Here is a 15,310-nt window from a genome sequence, read left to right as displayed (position 1 = left end):
GCCTAAGGAACCGATTTCCACAACTCAAATGCCAACAAAAGGCCAAAGAGGGGCAGAGAGCCCCAAAGGTGTGTCATCATCAAAAGTTCATCAAATTAAAAATAAAAAACAGACTAAATCACCTATGGGCTGAACAGGGGCAGTGAGCCTCACAGCCTGGCTCAAACCATTCGAAACTGAATGGACTTGATGGGCAATCAAAGATGCAAGGAACAAAGCAGCGGCGAAAGCTGTACTCAAGAATTGGATACACAAAAGCCATGTTGAAGAAGTGATCGATGATATGATCACAGGAATGCGGAAAGCAGAAAGGTGTCAAGCCTTAGAATGGTTGGACGAACTCCATGGACCACAAAGATTCGTCCGATGATCCAAATCTTCAGGGCAAGATTTGATAACCAAAGCACAGATCAAGACGTTGATGTCTCGATCTACCCATGCAGTCACTGCCCTAATTGACAGTGGCTGCACAGGGAGTTCTATCAACCGATCCTTTGTCACCAAACACCAACTACCTACTCGAGCAACAGTGGCACCAATCCCTGTCTACAATGCAGATGGAACAAAGAATCAAGCAGGGTCGATCACCGAATACATGGAGCTTAGGCTCACTATCGGGGATCACTTGGAACAGATTGACCTCACAGTAACTGATCTAGGAACCAGGGAAGTGTTCCTCAGTCATGATTGGCTAATCAGACACAACCTGTTGATCAATTGGAAGACTGGATGCATCATTTTTGCTCAGTGCCAGTGCTGAAAAATCCCATTCCAACTACCAGATGACGATCCCAAGGACCGATGGGATGAGGAAATGGAAGATGGCAAAACTATACTTGTCATCGACCTACAAAGAGCCATTAGCATTCAAGCAATACACTATGCTAATGACCTAGCCACAAAGGCTAATGCCAAAAAGGAGGAAAAGACGTTCAAGGAAATGGTACCACCTTGGACATGTGACTATCAAGATTTATTCGAAAAAGAAAGTTTCGATGAACTACCTGAAGTAAAACCCTGGGACCATGCTATCGAATTAACTCCCAATGCCAACGCCAACCTAGATTGCAAGTGCTATCCACTTAGCAATAGTGAACAGCAGGAACTAGACAAGTTTCTAGAAGAAAACCTATCCAGTAGATGGATCCGACTATTGAAATCACCAATGGCATCACCCTTCTTTTTTGTCAAGAAGAAGGATGGGAAACTTCGACTGGTATAGGATTACCAAAAGCTAAATGAAATGATGATCAAGAATCATTATCCACTTTCCTTGATCGCAGAACTAATGGACAAGCTCCAAGAAGCCAAATACTACACCAAACTGGATGTTCAGTGGGGATACAACAATGTATGCATCAAAGAAGGTGATGAATGGAAGGCCGCTTTCCAAACTAACCATGGCCTGTTTGAACCAATGGTTATGTTCTTCGGACTCACCAATTCACCTGCCACATTCCAATGGATGATGAATGACATCTTTAAAGATCTCATCACTACTGGAAAAGTCATGATCTATTTAGATGACATCCTCATCATGACTAGAACCAAGGAGGAGCATCACATGATAGTACATCAAGTACTATCACGAATGAGGAAACACCGACTTTTCCTCAAAGCAAAGAAGTGCGAGTTCGAGGTGCTAGAAACAGAGTACCTCGGAGTCATTATCAGTGAAGACAGCATTCAAATGGACCCAATCAAAATAGTGGGAGTAACTGAATGGCCAGAACCGACAAAGAAGAGGGAACTGCAATCCTTCTTAGGATTCACTAACTTCTACTGCTGGTTCATCTGAAACTACAGCAAGATAGTCCAGCCAATGATGCAATTAACTGGGAATTCCCCATGGAGTTGGGGAATTTCCCAATGGGAAGCATTTAATGACCTTAAACGCCACCTAGCCAAAGATGTTATCTTAGCAATCCCTAGCCAAGAAGGGAAGTTCTGAGTGGAAGCAGACTCCAGTGAAGGTGCAATTGAAGCCATACTTTTACAGGAACAGGAAGGCAAATGGCGACCAGTTGCCTTCATGTCAAAAGCACTCATGGTTACTGAGTGCAACTACGAGATCTATGATAAGGAACTCCTTGCCATAATGCTCACCCTTGCCGAATGGCAGCATTATCTCATTGGAGCAGTCCAAATCTTCGAGATCTGAACAGATCACCAAAACCTCTGATACTTCCAACAACCTCAAAAGCTTAACCGCAGACAAGCCCGATGGGTCACAGAGCTATCAGAATACGAGTACACATTATACCACAAGGTAGGCATAGCAAACAAGAAGGCTGATTTCCTCAGCTGCAGGGTGGATCATAACCAAGGAGGAGATGACAATAAAGAGGTCATATTACTATGACCAGAACACTTCCAAGCCATGATGATGCCTATGGAAGAAGAAATGCACAAACACATTAAAAGTGCCACCTGGGATCCACACAAATGGGATCAAAGAATTGCACCATCACTCAATCATGAGCAGGGACTGAAAAAAGAAGAGGGAATGATACAATATGATGGACGAATCTACATCCCAAGGGATCAAAAGCTTTGTGGCAATATTATTGCCATGTGCCATGATCATGCAACCGCTGGACATCCCAGGATTGCAAAAACCAAGGAATTGGTACTAAGAGAGTACTGGTAGCCAAAAATGGATCATAATATCACCTGATATGTCAAAGCTTGCAAGACATGTCAAAGAGGCAAGGCTTCAACACAGGCGAAAGCAGCACCACTTCATCCAAATGAGGTACCTTCATCACCATGGACCCACATTTTGGTGGATATGATAACCAGACTTCCTGAAAGTGACAGCTATGATGCAATCATCATCATCATCGATCGGTTCTCAAAGGCAATCATTCCGATCACCTGCTCAACAGAATTGACATCTGAAGGATGGGCAAAAATACTATGGGATGAGGTTTATGCAAAATATGGCATGCCTCAAGTAGTAATTTCAGACAGAGGACCACAGTTCATCTCCAAATTCTTGGATGATCTGTATTGCCTACTCAATATCAAGCGAAACATGTCAATGGCATACCACCCACAAACTGATGGCCAAACAGAATGAGCCAACCAAGAAATCGAAAAGTACCTATGACTTTTCATCAATTATTGACAGGATGACTGGATGGAATGGCTGGCCTTAGCAGCATTCCAACATAATAACAGGATACACTCATCAATGGGTAAAATGCCATTCTTTGTGAATTATGGACGGAACCCACCACTTGCGCAAACAGGACAACTTTATACAACAACACCAGCTTTAAAAGACTTTGCCAAAACAATGGCAAAAATCCATGAGGAGACAAAAGCTGCCCTCAAGAAGGCCACCTCGACAATGAAGAAACAATATGACAAGCACTGATGGGCAGCGCATGAATATTCAGCCAATGACAAAGTATGGCTGGATACTATGAATCTACATCTCCCAAGGCCAAAACAAAAACTGGCCGACAAATGCACAGATCCATTCAAAGTACCTGCCAAGATCAGCAAATCCGCATACAGGTTGCAGCTTCCCGCAACCTGGAAAATTCATAATATCTTTAATGAGGCATTATTGACACTATACATCACATCAGCCTTTCCAAACCAAGAACAACCACCACTGTCTCCAGCAGAACTCATTGATGATGAAGAACATTATGAAATCGATGAAATACTTAACCACAAAACCTGAAAAGTCAAAGGATGAGGCAGAGGCATGAAAACAACCATTGACTATCTAGTCAGCTGGAAAGGATATGGACCAGAGTCAAACCAATGGGTCAATGAAAAATACATGAATGCAGAGGAGGCAATTCGGGACTATGAACACAGGATCAATAAAATAGACACGGAGAGTGTCTTGTTGAACTGACCAGCCGACGACGGGGGAATGTTACATGAGGACAATGAAGATGATGCTTTGACGGACAAGCCAGAAATGGTGAGGATATACAGTGAAGAGCAATGTCCAGCCACAGGCCCAGCAGATCGGCCACCTCCTACTGGCAAGAAAGACTTACCCTAACTTAACCATCGGAACAATGGTCTTAAGGAGAGGGTAATGTTATGATTTTTCCTATTTTCTTTTTTTTTTCCTTGGAGATAACCCCTATCTTGCTTAGTCAGAGCACTTAGGCCAGCACTTAGGACCATGGAAATGCTTAGCTCAGCAACCCAGTCGGTCCTCATCTTATCATGCTGCTGTGTGCTGTGAAGAGAGAGACAATGACCTTTTTGTCCTCCAACTGCAGCGCAGCAGTAACAGCACACAGCAGGACAATAGTCTTTTGTGGAGAGCCTGGCAACAGCAAGGGTAACAGCTCTACAGCAGACAATATCTTTTGTGAACATTTATTTATAGCATGATAACAGAACAGTATTTAAGTAGCGTAGCTCTTGCTGTAATACCCCAGCTTCAAGCTAAAGTTTATTCTCTACCATCCTATCTCAAGCAACTTGCAATGCCTTGATCACACACCTCTGTTAGCACATCAGTGAACTCAGTTGGACATACCTGAAGTGTGAGGTACCGAACTGTTTATCACATGTTAATAGTCATGTGGAGTTTGGGCTTAACACTAGTACTCAGCCAAAGCAGTGGGATGATGGCCCAACTGCAAGGGGATGTGGAGAGTTCTTACAACTCACCCACTATTTTCCTCCCCAAGGATGAGGTGGACAATAAGCTCAAGGAAACTGAGGAAACTGAGAGCAGCAACCTACTCCAAGCAGGAGAGGAGCTTGCTTACCAGTTTGTGAAAACAACAGATAAAGAAATACTGAGAGAAGAGATACAGAAGTTGAGGGTACAGGAGTACCAGGAGTTATATGAACCAGGGGTAATGTTCCTGTGGAGTAATAATAACTGGTTATTGTTGCCCATGAGACAAATATGTATTCATTCAGAACCTAACCAAAGAACAGAAGTATTGAGACATACAGCCACCAAGTACACTGTGTGACAATATAACAAGAGACACTCCGAGGATCAGGTCAGCCTGCCACCAGCATATAAGGCTCTGACCCAGGTCCAACCAATGCCACAGACACTCTCTGTCACCCCAAAACAAGCTGTATACATGGCCCCATCAGTCCACAGCAACTTTTCATACTCTGCTCCTTCCATCTCTTCTATGGAAATCCAGCTAACTTGAGCCCAACTCTGGCCAGAAAAAGCTCCAGCCTCATACCAAAATCTCTGGACTAGCAAAGGAAGCCAAATCTTAGGGGCTCAGCCCCTGCCAGATGAAGCAACAGGGAGTGAGAAGGAGAAGAAGCTGGTACAGGATGACCCTGAAACCATTTGACTAGGATTCACTATCTGAAATAGTGTTATTGTCCAAAAGAAAGCAGCATCCCAGAGGAGCCCAGTTGCAGATGACAACTCCCTCCATTCCTTCTCTGGGCCCCCACATGAGTGGAACCAGCCTCCATTTTCAGAGTGGCCCAACTCGATAGATGTCCTGCCTAACAATGCAGCCATTCTATAATGCTAGCCTGACTTGCTTCAAAACTCCACCCTTTCAAGGGTGCATCAGATGATATCGACTGATTCCTGATTGATTGTAAATAGTACTTCAAAGTTTACATCCAGTATCTTAGCACCGATATGAACAAAATCATCTTTGCCACCTCTTATCTTGAAGAAAAGGCAAAGACTTAGTAGATCCTGATCTCTCTAAACTTCTGATTGTCAACTTGAGAGTACTATCAATACCCCTTGTGGCCAGTATTCAAACAGATGCTATATGACAAATTCATCAATCTAGCAGTACAAGAAGTGCACAAACAGAAGATCAAGGAATATAAGATAGGTGACAAGGTGGCCATGAACTATTTTGATAAGCTGGAATGACTTGCTAAACTCACTAGAATTCGGGATGATGTAGAAAATGAGGAGCGAATGGTCAAAGCCCTCAAGAGAGGAGTCCTCTTCTTATATATCATGATGATCTCAGCTATCAGTGTTAAAGCACTGATGCTGGTAGGATACAATGAATGGAAGAAAAGGATTATCAAGATGTACAAGGAGCGACAAAGGCAGAAAGTGGAATCATTGACCCTTCAAGACTACACCAAGAAGCTGACCCTGCCAACCCCAAACAAGTCAGAGACAACTGCTGGAAAATCATCATGACCCTTGATGGCTCCTGCCTACAGAATCCAGAAGACAGGAACTGGAACCACCTATATAGGGTCTGGAAAGCTGATGGATATAGACTGGATGAAGAAGGAAGGTAAATATTTCAACTGTGGCCAGAAGGGCCACATAGCAAAAGACTGCCTGAAGAAGAAGATAATGTGCAAAGAGATTAGAGTGCAGATTGCCAATCTTCAAAAAGAAGAAGAGCTTGGCAAAGAAACAAAGGTGGAAGAAGTAAAAGACAGGGCTGACCAGTGAGCAATCCCTCTGGATCAGCCAAGAACTTTCATGGTATGCAATCAGTAGCTGCTAGTTGGACTAATAAAGTTTCTATAGTTACTCTTATACCTGCTCTATCTATGCATTCAAATATACTCCAGTTATCCACTATGCACATCAAAGAATCACCAAATAAAACTCAAACACCTTTGGGCCAAACAGAGGCAGAGGGCTCCACCACCTGGCTCAAGCCATTCAACACTGAGTGGACCTGGAGAGCCATCAAGGATGCCAAGGATGAAGCTGCAGCAAAAGCTATGCTCAAAAACTGGGTCCATCAAACTCAAGCCAAAGAAATAGTTGATGAGATGGTGGAAGGGATGAAGAAGGCTGAATGGTGCTGAGCCCTAGAATAGCTAGATGAGCTCTATGGACCATGAAAATTCATCTGACAGTCCAAAATGCCTGGGTGTGACCTACTCACTAAAGTCCAGATTGAGACTCTTATGTCCTAAGAAACCTATGCAGTAACTGCATTAATTGATAGTGATTGCACTGGAAGCTCAATCAATCATGCTTTCATTGACAAGCACCAACTTCTGACCTGAGCTACTGCAGCCCCAATACTGGTCTACAATGCCAATGGAACAAAGAACCAGGCAGGCTCAATCACTGAGTTTGTCAAGCTTAGGCTCACTATCGGCGATCATTCTGAAAGAATTGACTTAGCTGTCACAGATCTTGGGATCAAGGAAATTTTCCTTGGTCATGACTGGCTAATCCATCATAACCTGCTGATCAACTGGAAGACCAGATGGATCACATTTGCAAGATGCCAGTGTCAGAAAATTCCATTCGAATTACCTAATGAAGACCCAGAGGATCAGTGGGATGAGGAGATGGAAAATAGAGAGACTATCCTAGCCATCAACCTTCAGCACAAACTACACATCTATGCTACCCACCACACCAACAATCTAGCTGCCAAGGCCAATGAACAAAAGGAGGAAAAGACCTTTGAGGAGATGGTGTCTGAATAGGCATGCAACTTCAAGGATTTGTTCAAAAAGGAAAGCTTTGATGAGCTACTGGAGCTGAAGCCATGGGATCATGCAATTGAGCTGATCTCAAATGCCAATGCCAACTTGGATTGCAAAACCTACTCTCTTAGCAACAATGAACAACAGGAGAGGAGCTTGACAAGTTTCTGGATGAGAACTTATCCAGTAGATGAATTTGACCATTAAAGTCTCCCATGGCATCACCATTCTTCTTTGTCAAAAAGAAGGATGAGAAGCTTTGACCAGTCTAAGATTACTGAAAGCTCAACAAGATGATGATCAAAAACCATTACCCTCTTCTGCTGATTTCAGAACTGATGGACAAACTCCAAGATGCCAGATACTACACTAAACTTGATGTCCAGTGGGACTACAACAATATCCATATTAAGGAGGGAGACAAGTGGAAAGTGGCATTCAGGATGAATCAGAGACTATTCAAGCCTATGGTCATGTTCTTCAGGCTCACTAATTCTCCCACAACCTTCCAGTGGATGATGAACAACATTTTCAAAGACCTCATCTCCATGGAAAAAGTCACCATCTATCTTGATGATATCCTAATTATGTCCAGGACAAAGGAGGAACACAGAAAACTAGTGCAACAAGTACTAGCTCTCATGAGGAAGCACAAGTTATTCCTCAAAGCAGAGAAATGTGAATTCAAGGTGCTGAAAACCAAGTATCTCAGGGTCATTATTAGTGAAGAAAGTATTTAGATGGATCCCATCAAGATGATAGGAGTGACAGAGTGGCCTAAGCCAGTCAAGAAGAAGGAGCTGCAGTCCTTCCTCAGATTCACAAACTTCTACTAATAATTTATCTGAGATTACAGCAAGATTGTTCAACTAATGACACAGCTGACTGACAACACTCTCTGGGCATGGTGCCTCTCACAGCAGGCAGCCTTTGATGACCTCAAGTGATGGCTTGCTGAGGACATAGTTCTTGCCATCCCAACATAGGAAGAGAGGTTCTGAGTCAAAGCTGACTCAAGTGAGAGAGCAATTAGAGCCATCCTATCCCAAGAACAAGATGAAAGGTGGTGCTCTGTTGCATTCTTATCCAAGGCACTCACAGTCACCAAGTGAAACTATGAGATTTATGACAAAGAACTCCTTGCCATCATGCTCACCTTAGAAGAATGGCAGCATTATCTAATCAGAGTGACAGAGATCTTTGAGATCTGGACTGATCATCAAAACCTTCGATACTTCTGACAACCCTAAAAATTAAACCATTGACAAGCCAGATAAGTCACTGAACTCAGTCAATACCAGTACACACTTTATCACAAAGCAGATACAGCAAACAAGAAGGCCAACCTCCTCAGCCAATAGGCAGATCACAATCAGAGGAAAGCTGATAATAAGGAGGTAACATTACTACAGCCTGAACATTTCAGGGCCATGATAATGCCTATAGAGGAAGAAATCCATGAACACATCAAGAGCATGACTTGTGACAACTGCAAATAAGACCAGCAAGTGACTCCATCTCTCAACCACAAGCAGGGAATGACAAAAGAAGGGGGACTAATTTGCTATGATGGGCGAATCTATATTCCTCGAGACCAAGGACTACATGGCAAGATCATTGCCACCTGCTATGATCATGCAACTGCTGGTCACCTTGGCATTGTGTTACATGCATGCTGCCAGCCTCCATGTCACCTCAACCAACCACAAATTCAATCACACTAACCACTGGACTCTGGCCACTTCTCATTACCTACTAATTTCACTTCATCATTATCATTTCACATTTGTATTTCACATTGTAATATCTAGACCCTGAACTTGGTAGCAAATGTTGATACTGGAACTCAATGGAACCTGACTTGGAATTAGCTACCATTAGTATATAAAGCCATGTATATCACTGTAACTACTCAGTTCAAATATCAACTTGGATAAGCCATCTACACTTTGCACTTCAACTCCTTCCTATCTCATCCATCGGATTTTGCTCCAAAGGATATTCCAGTTTGCTTCTCTAATGGAACTCCATTCTGTCCATCCAGATCCTTGGGCTCTGACTCAAGAGTGATGTTGCCAATAGCTTTGTTGACGCCCATGCACTCCACTGGACTCTGCATGTGCACTCAAGCCCACTCGATTGGCACATTCCTAACAGTATATTCAAACTCAAACCCTTGAGTCGAAAATTTTATCATGTCTACCACATTTACCAAACCCACAGAAACTGATCCTGAACAAACTCAGCCCACCCATCCAAACATGTTTTTCATGGAAAACATTCTGGCCTCTGCCTCAAAAGAACAATCAGGCCTTTTCGGATCAGCCTCCAGTGGAGAACAACCTTCCCATAGGGAAACCTACAATCACTCTAGCTTCACTGTCTGCCAACCTAATTATGATGATTCCCCTAACCCTTTCGATGCCACCAGCATTCCAACTAATGGGGCCTGATAGACCAGCCTAATGTATAGTGCTCAAACCAACCCCCCAATAGACCCCTTATTCCTGGGCAACATGCATGAGGATCCAGACAGCCTAGACTCAGGAGGCAGAGATGAAGACACCCTTACTCATACTCTCATCTGATAGAAACCAGGTGGCAATCCACCAAACCCTTTTCCAGGTGGACCAGGAGGTCCAAGTGGTCCCAATGGCCCAGGCAGCTCCAATAGCTCCACAGGAAGTAATAATCCAAACCAGCAGGACATGTTCCTAGAATTCATGAACCTGTTATGAGGAGTCTCTGCTTCCCTTAACAACCCTAAACCAGCCACTATCCACACTAAGGTCAAGGAACCAGAATCATTTAATGGCTCTGACCCTCACAAACTGAAGGCTTTCATCATCTCCCTTCAGTTGAACTTCAATGACAGACCTACCACATTTGCAACAGATGCTAACAAGGTTAACTATGCCATTTCATTTCTGGCCAGCACCATGCTTAACTGGTTCGAACCAGACATTCTTAACCCCAATCTGCAGAATCCACCAGCCTGGCAATTCTCCTATGCAGCTTTCCTAGATGAGCTTCATAGCAACTTCGGCCCCTTTGATGCTATCAGAGGTGCTGAAGATGCATTAAAACACCTTCAGATGCATAATGGAGATCAGATCATGAAGTATATGGTTCAATTCAACCAGTATGCTTCATAAATTGGGTACAGAGACAACTCTCTCTGCCACATCTTTTATCATGGCCTCTGCACCCATATCAAAGATGACATGGCACACCATGAGAAGCCAAACAACCTTTATGATATGCACTTCCTTGTCCAAGAACTTGATGCTTGGTACTGGATCTGGAAGACCAAAATTGCCTGTGAAAACTGAGACAATAAATCTCCCAACCCCAAATCCAAGGGGTCTAACACTTCTTCCTCGGACTCTAGCTCCACACCGAAATCTACCACCCCTAAGCCCTATGCTGACAAGCTAGGCAAAGATGGCCATCTTATTCAGAAAGAAAAAGTCCGCCAGCACTAGAACAACCTTTGCATGTTCTGTGGAGCCAAACACAAAACTGAGGACTGCAACAAGCGGAAGGCAGCAGCCTCCATCAAGGGTCATGCAGCAGAAGTTGACACTGCTCCCATGGAACTGGCCCTGATGGAGTCAGAAAACTAGGAAGCAACTCTGTTCCCTCCATGCAAGTTCAGGATTGCATTGACTGTATTCACACACCAGAGGTCATCACTCTCAATGCAACATCTCTTTCTAATCACTCCTTCCACATTCCTCTCTCAGCAGAATTACCGACTACTACAGAACCTGATAGTTCTGCAACTGATATCATTCTGTGTTTTCTTGCCCTTATTGATTCTGGCTCTAGCTACTACTTTGTTGACACTAAGTATGTAGCTGCCAATGAAATCCCCATTAAAACCATCCCTAGTGTGCAACTTCGATTATTTGATGGCTCCATCAGGAGCCATATATCTCAAATCACAACCATCCCCATCTGTTTTTCATCTGGAGACACTTTCCCCATTGACTTCTATGTCACTCCTCTGGATTTGTCTTGCAATCTTGTCCTAGAATACAACTGGCTCTCCTGCTACAATCCACTGATTGACTGGGCTGAGAACAGTATCATTTTCTGCTTAAGCTACCAGGATCTCACTCCAACTAATTCTGCAGCCTCCACCACACCCCAGAGACTTCCATGCCCACAGGACAACAGTCCATCCTTCTCTGAGCCTTCCAGCTTAAATCAGGGACTTCCGTGCCCATCAGACTCCATCAGTCCAACTCCTGGAGCTTCACCTCATTCCAAATCAACTCCGGGTAACTGGCAGACTCTGTTCCCATACAAACCCATCTACTCCTATCCTCCCTCAGAGTCTTTTACTATGAAAGCACATCCAAAGATCTCCATCATATCTGCTGCCACATTTGTCCAAGCCAGTGCAGAAGAAGGTGCTCAGCAGTTTACACTGCAGCCTTCCTTGCCTAATATTGGAGCCAAAGCCACATCCATGAAATCAGCAGATCTTTCATCAGTGCCAGTAGAGTACCATGATTTTGCAGATATCTTCAGCGATACCCTCTCTGAAAAACTACCTGAACACAGGCTGTATGACCTCAAAATCAACCTTGAGGAAGGAACATCTCCACTGCTTGGACACATTTATTCTCTCTCAGAATCTGAACTCAAGGCCCTATGAGAGTTTATTGATGATAATCTGTGCAATGGGTTCATTACTCCATCCTGCTCTCCACATGAGGCTCTGGTCCTATTTGTCAAAAAGAAGACTGGTGAACTCTGACTTTGCATCGACTACCATGGCCTAAACAAAATCTCCAAGAAGGATCACTATCCTCTTCCTCTCATTTCTGACCTCCTTGACTCCACCTGCTCTGCATGCATCTACACAAAGCTCAACCTGTGATATGCCTACTATCTTGTTCACATCACCAAAGGGGACAAATGGAAAACAGCCTTCCAGACCCATTATGGTTCCTTCCAATGGCATGTCATGCCTTTTGGCCTCACAAATATTCTGGCAGCATTCCAACAATTTGTGAACAATATATTCTCTGACATGCTCAATATATCAGTAGTAGTCTACCTCGATGACATTCTCATATATTCTGACAACCCAGAAGATCACCAGAAACATGTTCATGAGGTCCTATGCAGACTTAGAGCTAATGGACTCTATTGCAAAGGTTCCAAATGCAAATTCAACTGGAATTCCATGGAATATCTAGACTACATCCTATCACCTGAAGGACTTTGCATGTCTGAAGAAAAAGTCAAGGCCATTGTTGACTGGCCAGTGCCATAAAAAGTCAAGGACATCCAATCCTTCCTCGGCTTTGCTAACTTCTACCGTCACTTCATACATGAATATAGTAATATCATTCTTCCCCTTATATGACTCACCTGCAAGGGAACTCCATGGAAATTTGATGACAAATACTTGGCTGCCTTCAATGAGTTGAAACAGGCCTTTACACACATGCTCATCCTTACCCATTGGGTCTCTGATCAAAAGATAGTGGTGGAAACCGATGCCTCCAACTATGCAATTGCGGCTATCCTCTCTATCTATCTTGAAGATGGCAAAATTCACCCTATTGCTTTCCACTCCTGAAGCCTCCACAATGCCAAACTCAACTATGACACCTATGATAAAGAGCTTCTAGCTATTTTTGAAGCCTTTAAACATTGGCAGCACTATCTTGAAGGCTCTACAGACTCCATCAATGTCGTAACAGATCACAAAAACCTTGAATACTTTGCCACCACCAAGATTCTAATCCACCAAGAGGTCTGCTGGTCTGAATACCTATCCCAGTTCAACCTAGTAATCCAGTTCCACTCTGGAAAACTTGGTGGGAAACTGGATGCACTCACTAGATGATGGGATGTCTACCCTAAAGAGAGGGATAGTGAATATGCCCAAATCAACCTTCACAATTTCCAACCCATGTTCACCCAAGAACAACTCTCTGCATCACTCCAAGCAACCTATCTTGAAGGCCCCACCCTATGGGCTAGTGCCATCATGGATATCAACAAACTCCACACTGATATCAGACAAGCACAATCCTCTGATGCTACATCCTCTAACAGCCTCTGCCAGACTAAGGCCACTTCTGAATCCTCTCCCTCTCAATAGTCCATTGATGAATCCAACATCTTTCACTTCAAAGGCCACATCTATGTCCTGGACTCTGATGATCTCCATCTCCATATACTACAGAACAATCATGACCACATCTTGGCAGATCACTTTGGTTAAAACCAGACATTAGAACTAGTCCAGTGGAACTACACCTGGCCAAAGATGTGTGAATATATCTGACACTATATTAAGTCCTGCACAGTCTGTAGGCACAATAAGGCACCCAGACACTGCCTCTATGGATTACTCAAACCTCTGCCAGTTCCTGAATGGCCATGGGATTCTATTTCCATAGACTTCATTAAATAACTACCAGACTCCAACAGATTCACTGCTATCTTAGTAGTCATAGACCAAGCTAGCAAGCAAGCCACCTTCATTCCCACTCATGACACTATCAACTCTATAGAGCTCATCCAACTTTTTCTTATCCATGTATTCTCCAAATATGGGGTACCCAGTCACATCACATCCAACCACAGCTCCAAATTTGTCTCCCAATTTACTCGCATCTTAGCTATAGTCCTTGATATAGAACTCCACCTTACCTCTAATTATCATCCAGAGGCCAATGGCCAAACTGAATGAGCAAACCAAACTCTGGAACAATACATCTGCATCTACTGCTCCTACCAGCAGAACAACTGGGACACCCTCCTATCCATTGCTGAATTTGCCTACAACAATGCCCCTAATGCATCCACTGGAATTTTCCTATTTTTCACTAACAAGAGTTACCACCCCAACATCATCATTCACCCTAAAAGGAACATCATCTCTGACCAGGCCCGAGACTTCACAGTCGATCTGGATGAACTCCATCAATTACTAAAGAATAAAATTTCCAAAGCTCAGTCTCACTACAAGATCTAAGCAGACAAGCATCGGATCTCAGCACCCCTGTTCACAGTGGGGGACATGGTCTACCTCAGCTCCAAATATATCAAAACCACCCGCCCGACCAGAAAATTCTCAGAGAAATACCTTGGTCCTTTTGAAATCATAGCCCAACCTGGTACCCACTCCTTTACCCTGAGACTTCCACCAGATCTCTGGTCCATTCACCCTGTCTTCCATGTGTCACAATTGGAACCCATAGAAGAAAACACCATTTCTAACTGAATCCAACCACCACCACCTCCAGTTGAAGTCGACAGGGAAGAACATTTCGAAATAGCCCAAATCCTCGACTCTAAACTAGACCACTGGTTTCACTGCCCACTGCTGTACAAAATCCAGTGGCTAGGCTATGAAGGTACCAACAAAGAGTTTGCTTGGTTACTGGCCTCCGAGTTCTCTGCTGATGAATTTATTGAAGAATTCCACCATCAATACTCAGGTAAACTAGGACTCTTATCCAAAGTCACTCAATCATTCTATTTTTGATACAAGACTACTCTGGATGCTACTGGAGCCTCACCCTACTATTTCAATTCTACCAACCGAATACCATTTCAATCACCCCTCTTACACTTTTATAAGTCAAAAAACTTATATCTACATTTTTTTTCTCCATTACCAACATCCAATGCTTTTTCTATATACATTTCATACAAAAGCTCTATAAGAAAGTGGAATCCAACAGGCCCACACCAGAACTAAAACTCTCCTCTCACCTCTTCAACTCCTCCATATCCTCATCTAGTCTCTTCAACATCACCTCCCGCAGATCTTCCACCTCCTGATCCTTCTCATCCCTGAAAAGCAGATGAGCCTTCTTCCAGGCCTCCAACTTGGACTCTGAAAACAACTCCAAAGAAGACAACATAT

This window comes from Guyanagaster necrorhizus (assembly GCF_019112545.1).
Source record: "Guyanagaster necrorhizus MCA 3950 unplaced genomic scaffold BT62scaffold_50, whole genome shotgun sequence".
Classification (NCBI taxonomy): domain Eukaryota; kingdom Fungi; phylum Basidiomycota; class Agaricomycetes; order Agaricales; family Physalacriaceae; genus Guyanagaster; species Guyanagaster necrorhizus.
Note: the sequence above shows the minus strand (reverse complement) of the source record.